Source organism: Hydra vulgaris, chromosome 10, assembly GCF_038396675.1.
Source record: "Hydra vulgaris chromosome 10, alternate assembly HydraT2T_AEP".
Lineage (NCBI taxonomy): Eukaryota > Metazoa > Cnidaria > Hydrozoa > Anthoathecata > Hydridae > Hydra > Hydra vulgaris.
In genome coordinates this window covers 10313531-10319936 of record NC_088929.1, presented here as the reverse complement: position 1 = coordinate 10319936, position 6406 = coordinate 10313531, and the positions used below count along the sequence as shown (strand labels likewise).

The 6406-nt window shown below is 28.6% G+C and overlaps 1 long non-coding RNA gene across 1 annotated transcript; it reads left to right on the top strand.

Annotated features, from left to right (window-relative positions):
- Positions 1–4109: 4109 nt before the first annotated feature.
- Positions 4110–6406, top strand: LOC136085782 (uncharacterized). Its single transcript, XR_010641170.1, has 5 exons — positions 4110–4844; positions 4928–5021; positions 5097–5135; positions 5630–5824; positions 6049–6406. It is a non-coding gene; the product is annotated as an uncharacterized LOC136085782 (long non-coding RNA).

The following is a 6406-nucleotide window of genomic DNA, read 5'->3' as shown; positions in this document are numbered from 1 at the left end:
TTATTGTTAAAAAAACAATAAACTTTCAAGGAAGCTTAAAACTCCAAAATTTCCTATTGCACTTAAGGTAATTTTTAATTTTCCCAATTACATGTGTTATTTCTGAACAAATGCAAAAAGTTTCTACACTTTTAGAGTCCAAGTGAAAAAAGTGTTCAAACATTATTAAATGTATGTAATGTACTTTGATTAACTCATAGTTCTGCTATAATTTAAAAAAATAATTTTTAATACAGCTTTATGTACTTTCAAGTTTTTAATTATTTCATTATATATTCATTGTTTTTGTGTTTCACTTTGATAAATTCAATTTATGAAATAAATCTTAACTTAGTTAACACTTTAACTATTAAGTTTCTTATTTTAATATTTTTATTTCTTTTTTATTTTAATATTTGTCCTTTTTTCTTGTCTGATTGCAAAGAATGTTTTTATTTTATCTGATGTTGTTCAATGATGTATCATAATTTATGATTTTTTTGTTTTGGTGACTTTTACTGTAATTATCATGACAGGACAGTTTTTATTCATCTCATGAATAAATTCTGTGTGAATTGACTTCAATCCATTATAATTTGATTAATCTTGAATAATGGCAATTAAAGATTGTGATCCTGTTGATTGGAATGTATTAACATTATCATAATTGCAGCAAAGAGGTAATTTTTTTTTACCTCTTTACTGCAATTATGATGATGTGTAAACTCTGATTATGTGAGTATAGCCATGATGTGTTTGATTGCCAAGAGGAACACCTTTTAGCAAAAGATTACAATATGAATGAGATAAAATATTTATAAATGAAGCTTGGAGGAGGGACATCTATGTCTATGTTTCTCAGGTCTTAAACAAATTGTTGGCACTTGAACTGCAGCAAAATATCAACAGGACTGGAAGCCGTGGTAAGCATAAGTTTACCATGACTAACTGTCTGCTCATACTCATAGTGCTTGATTTAACAACAATAGCAAAAATCTTAAAGAACATAAATAACAGTTAAAGGATGAGACTTAATTAAATGATGAGTAACAAAAGAATGAATTTAAGTAGATTGCAGAAGAGACACTAGCTTTTTAGATCAGCGCTTATTATAGTATATTTAGAAAAGAGAAAGAGAAGCAACATTACAACAATGTGATAATGGTTAGAGGCTGGCTGCAACCTTTGTTTACTTATATTATAAGTGCAGATATTTATGTTGTCTATATAATTCTTAAAAACAAACTCATCTGATAAATATAGTGTTTAAACATAATTATCATATTAATATATTATTAGTGTTTGAACATAATTATAGATTTGAATAAATTAATGTTAAGTGATTATTTTATTATATTTGAGGAGTGAACCTGCAAAACCAGACAAATCCACTCTGAAAAAATTATGGGAAAATAAGAAAAATAAAAAACATGATTTCAAAGAAGATCTGAATGATGATTGATTGCATTTTTCTTATGTATTATTAGACCACACTACACAGTAGAAAGTTTACACATACTGGTGCACTTGTTCCCTGTCCACAGACTTTATATTTTGGGACTTATCTGCTTTTTCATGCTTATCAGTTTTTTCATAAAGTTACTCTTGTCCAAAATTAACATTTATTTTTATCTTTCGATCAGAATGAAAGCCAAAACAACACTTAAAGTAATTTTTCATATTGTATCATTTTTTTCATTTCCAAAAAGGAAAATTATGATAAAAATAGTAACTTTATAGTAACTTTTTCCAAAAAATAATTTTTTTAAATTTCCATGTCTGGAATATTGTCCATCAATAACATCAGAAATTTGTGATAATAAAACAATTTGTTTTATAATTTTAAAAAATAATGTAACTATGAAAAACCAAAGTTGAAAATGTTCATTATTATTAACACAGATCCCTCACCAAACTGCCCATTTAACATAACCTATAACTGTTTATATCCGAAATGCAATGCCATAACCCACACAGTCGCACTCTTTTCCTGGCCTTGTATCATGCATTAGCAGATGTTTCTAAATTTAGATATACTTCGACACCGAGAAGATTTTTCCATTTTGCACAGTAAGCTACATGAAGAAGTTTATGAATATCCTTCAACTTCTTAAGGTTGATTGCCCGGATGATGGCAAACGGTTAACCACGATGTTTGAATGCTTTTTCCCTTTCTTTAAAAGATTGAATAGAGTGTCCACGTCACATTTGTAGCTGGATTCATATCAAACATTAATCACAGGCACTTTGTTTCCACTGTATGTTCTTGTTGCAATAATTATTTTTCTTTCTTGAATGTTTTTCACCGGTTTGTAGATAGCATTTGTTGTTGCCTTCCAGTCATTACAAAACCAGTTGGTTCCAATATGAAAAACCTTGTCACAATAATGGCTAAATATTTCATGAAAATCTTTAGGTTTCAATATTGTGTTGTAGGTTTTCAACTCCTCGATTCTTCCAAATAAGCGATCACAAGGAAGGAATGAGTGCCCGCGTACTGGAAAGAGAAGTTCAATGGAGCCAATGTTTGTTGGTGCTTCTGCAAGCCATGATACAGCCATACCAACCACAATGTTATTTTGTTCTGCCCTCCACAACCATCACTCACTAAGTGAACAGTCTTAATCGTACTTTTAAATGATTCATTTTCATGAACAATGCTTTTCAAATAATGGAAAAAAGTGCTAGAAATTTTGTTTGAACCACGAGATGCTTCATTTTCCATCCACGTATATGAATAATTCTTAAGAGATACCTAATCATGTAACCCAAAGTTGTATAATGACAACTGTCGAGAATAAAATACTTCCTGACACGTCACGTGTGGCAAGGATTGAACTTGCTGAAAATTCTACTTAAAAAACTATATCCAATTTTTAGGTCTGCAGCTGAGATAGTTGAATTGTAGATTTTACATAAATTGGTTATGTTTTTGTTGTAACTGTGCAAGCCGGTTTCCGGCAAAATATGGATGTGCAATGTGTCAGCTATTTTCCAATACGGTCCGGGAGTGATAACAGCAAAAAACGTGGACTTGTTATGATTTGGATGGACATATATTTTATGGTTGTTACAGCTGATTATAGTTCTTGTATCCGTAGTTAATTTAATTGAGTTTTTTTCCTAAAGCAGTAGTTTTCTTCTTTAACGTATTTATAATAATTGCCCCTCTGGATACCTATCCAGAGAGGATACCTATCTGGATACCTATACCAAGCTGCCCCTCTGGATACCTATCCAACACCAAACACTACTGATCAGTTAGCCACTTTTGCAGGAGGACAGAAATACACCAAGCTCGACTTGTCACAGGCATATCAGCAACTTCAGTTAGATGAAGCCTCACAAGAATTTCTAACAATAAATACGCATCAAGGCTTATATCAGCCTATATGAAATGTTCTATTTAATATATAAAGTAAATGCAAAAAATATTTATATATAAATAAATACAACAAGTTGTTAATTTCTTGGCTATAGTTATTGGTAAAAAAAAGTTTTTAGATAAAATTCCTTTTTATCAATAAAATTAACTCCATCATTAAAAAACCCAAAATCTATTTGGAAATTTTATAGTAAATGTAAGCTAATTTATTTTTTCTTGTTATGTTGGTTCAGTTGTGGCATATAAAAAGTCTGGAGAAAACACTCCACTTTATGTTTGAGTTAAGTTTGAAAAAAATCCTCAAGACAAATTTGATAAATGGTTAGATTTAAATATTTCAAGATTTTTTTTAGTATTTTAATAAATTTATTACTACTATAAATATATATATATATATATATATATAACAGTTTTATTGTTATTATCATTAAAAAATAATCAGCAATGCCAACCAAACTGCCAACCTAAAAGTGTTTAAGGTTGGCCAAAAATGGCTGACCTTGTGTGTGTGTGTGTGTGCAATTTTAAAAATATGTTTTTTAATATATAATATGTTTTTAATATAAAAAAAGTAACGCTTTTAAAATTATGTTTACTGTAATTATCTCTTTTTTAAATATCTTTATATATATATATATATATATATATATATATATATATATATATATATATATATATATATATATATATATATATATATATATATATATATATATATATATATATATATATATATATATAAATTCATATATTCAAAAAATGTCTTTAAATCAACTCCTTATCTTAGGATAAAACTAAACAAGATAAACACAAATGATTAAAATGATTGATTGAAAAAATGATGACTATAAATCATTGTCGCGTCACCGAATACTAAAAGGGGGGTATTCATAAGCATAACCCCCTCCTGTACCTCATGTTGCCGAAAAAAAGCGGTATCCCCAAATAAACTCTGGGTTATTCACTGTCAATATACCTGTTATAGAGCCAGAAATTTTTTGTTTCAGTTCTATCACATTTTTTACTGTATTCACCAAATTAGGCTACTAATTTTTTTTTTAAATTTTTCTCAACTCTTTAACGCTATTTTGTGAAAAAGCAAGTTGAGCGCTGTACTAACATGGTGGGAATCAAACTTTTTGCTTATAATGCTAGGGGTCTAACACTACCACACTATATACCACTATAACAATACAGCATTTAGTTTGTTGCTTTATGTGGTTGAAACTACTGTATGTATTTGTAAAGTTTTTTAACATTTTATATGTTTTGCTAAAAGTTTGTGTAAAAGTTTCGATTTTTAACCAAGTATAAATTCCGAACAAACGTTGAATTCTAAGACTTCTAAAAATGTTGACGAAGTTACTTCTCCTGCAACAAATGTTGGTGATGTAACTTCTTCGGCAGTTGGAGTCAGTTCTCTGGACTGCTCTGAATCAGTAAAGGGCGAACTGCTTGAAAAAGTCACTTATCTGTTAAGGTATATTAAGTTTCTACTTTTTAGTAGTTTTATGAACTTGATAAAAAATACTCAATCATTTTATGAACGGTTTATATTATTAGTCGTTGTCTCGGATATTTTCGTGCTCCGGATTTTAAAATACCTTAAAAAGACATTCTTCCTCTTACACCACAGTAGCTTCGAGATTTTCCATTAGTAAGTAATAAGAAATTTTATTTTAAAAAATTTTTGTGTTCTATTTTAAACTCTCGTTAAATACTTGTTTTGCAGAGCACGTTTTTTGATGATTATGAACGAAACATTAAAAAGGTACTTAATGATTTTAAAAAGATTATTTACAAAACATTTTTAAATATATGTTACTGACTTCACTAATATTTCATTATGATCTGCGCTTAAATAAAAGTCTTAAAAGTCTCAATTGTGTCTTAATAAAACAACCTTGCGACTTGAATTATTACATTATTAAAACAACCTTGCGACTTGATTTAAAACATTAAAACAACCTTGCAACTTAAATTCAACTCGCGGCACTGTTTTAATAAGACGCGCTATTTAAATAAAACTCTAAACTAAAAACTGGCCCCAACAGTACATAAATTAAAGGACGCTGCTAAATTAAAAACTGACCTAACCGGTACATGAATAATGGAACATATCTAATTCAAAAAATGACACCACCAGTACATGAATAATAGGGTTTTTCCTAGGCTTAATCATTGATATAATTAAGAAAGAAATAATGAAATTTTTTTTCTTAATTATATCAATAAATATTTTAATTGTGTCTGTATTTACTTTAGCAACTACAGGCGACACGTGAGAATCTCAATTCCAAAGTCGACGAGGCTGATAAAAAATTGAAAGAAGTTTATATAGAAAAATCACACATGGAAAAAGAACTTAAAGAATGCAAACAGCAAGTTACAAAAATTACAAAAACCTTGAAAGAGCTGAGACAAGGCGTCAACATCATGTTAAGAAGTATATTAAACGAGGTATTATTTCATAAATAATAGCTAGGTTTTATTTCATAAATATTAACTTGGTTTTATTCTATAAGTAATAACGAGGTATTGTTTCATTAATAATAACTAGGTATTAATTTATATAGCGATATAAATATCGAGGTATATTTGATTTATATAGTGATATATATATCGAGGTAATATTAATTTCATTTATATTTGTTAATTTTCTAATTTTGGTTTATTGAATTTAGGATGAAAAGTTGGATGCAAACGACGTCTCTGACAATGTCGATATATATTTGAAGACAATAGTTGACCAAATAAACGATACGAATACTTAATGTTAAAATAATTTTGACAGCTTAGTATCTTTAGCATAGCCATCTCGTTTAAGATAAACTAAATCAAAAGTTGTTTATTTTCGCTATAATTAACGGTTTGAGTTATTGCTATTGCAGTTTTCTTAAGTGACACTCCTGATCAGTGTTATTTTTTGTTGCAGTGGTACTTGATATGGCGTTTCTCTAATGAAGTGACTGTGTCAAAAAGTTGTGACTGATAAAAAATACTAACAAGATAGATTTATGAGAAATACTCATTAAGATATAA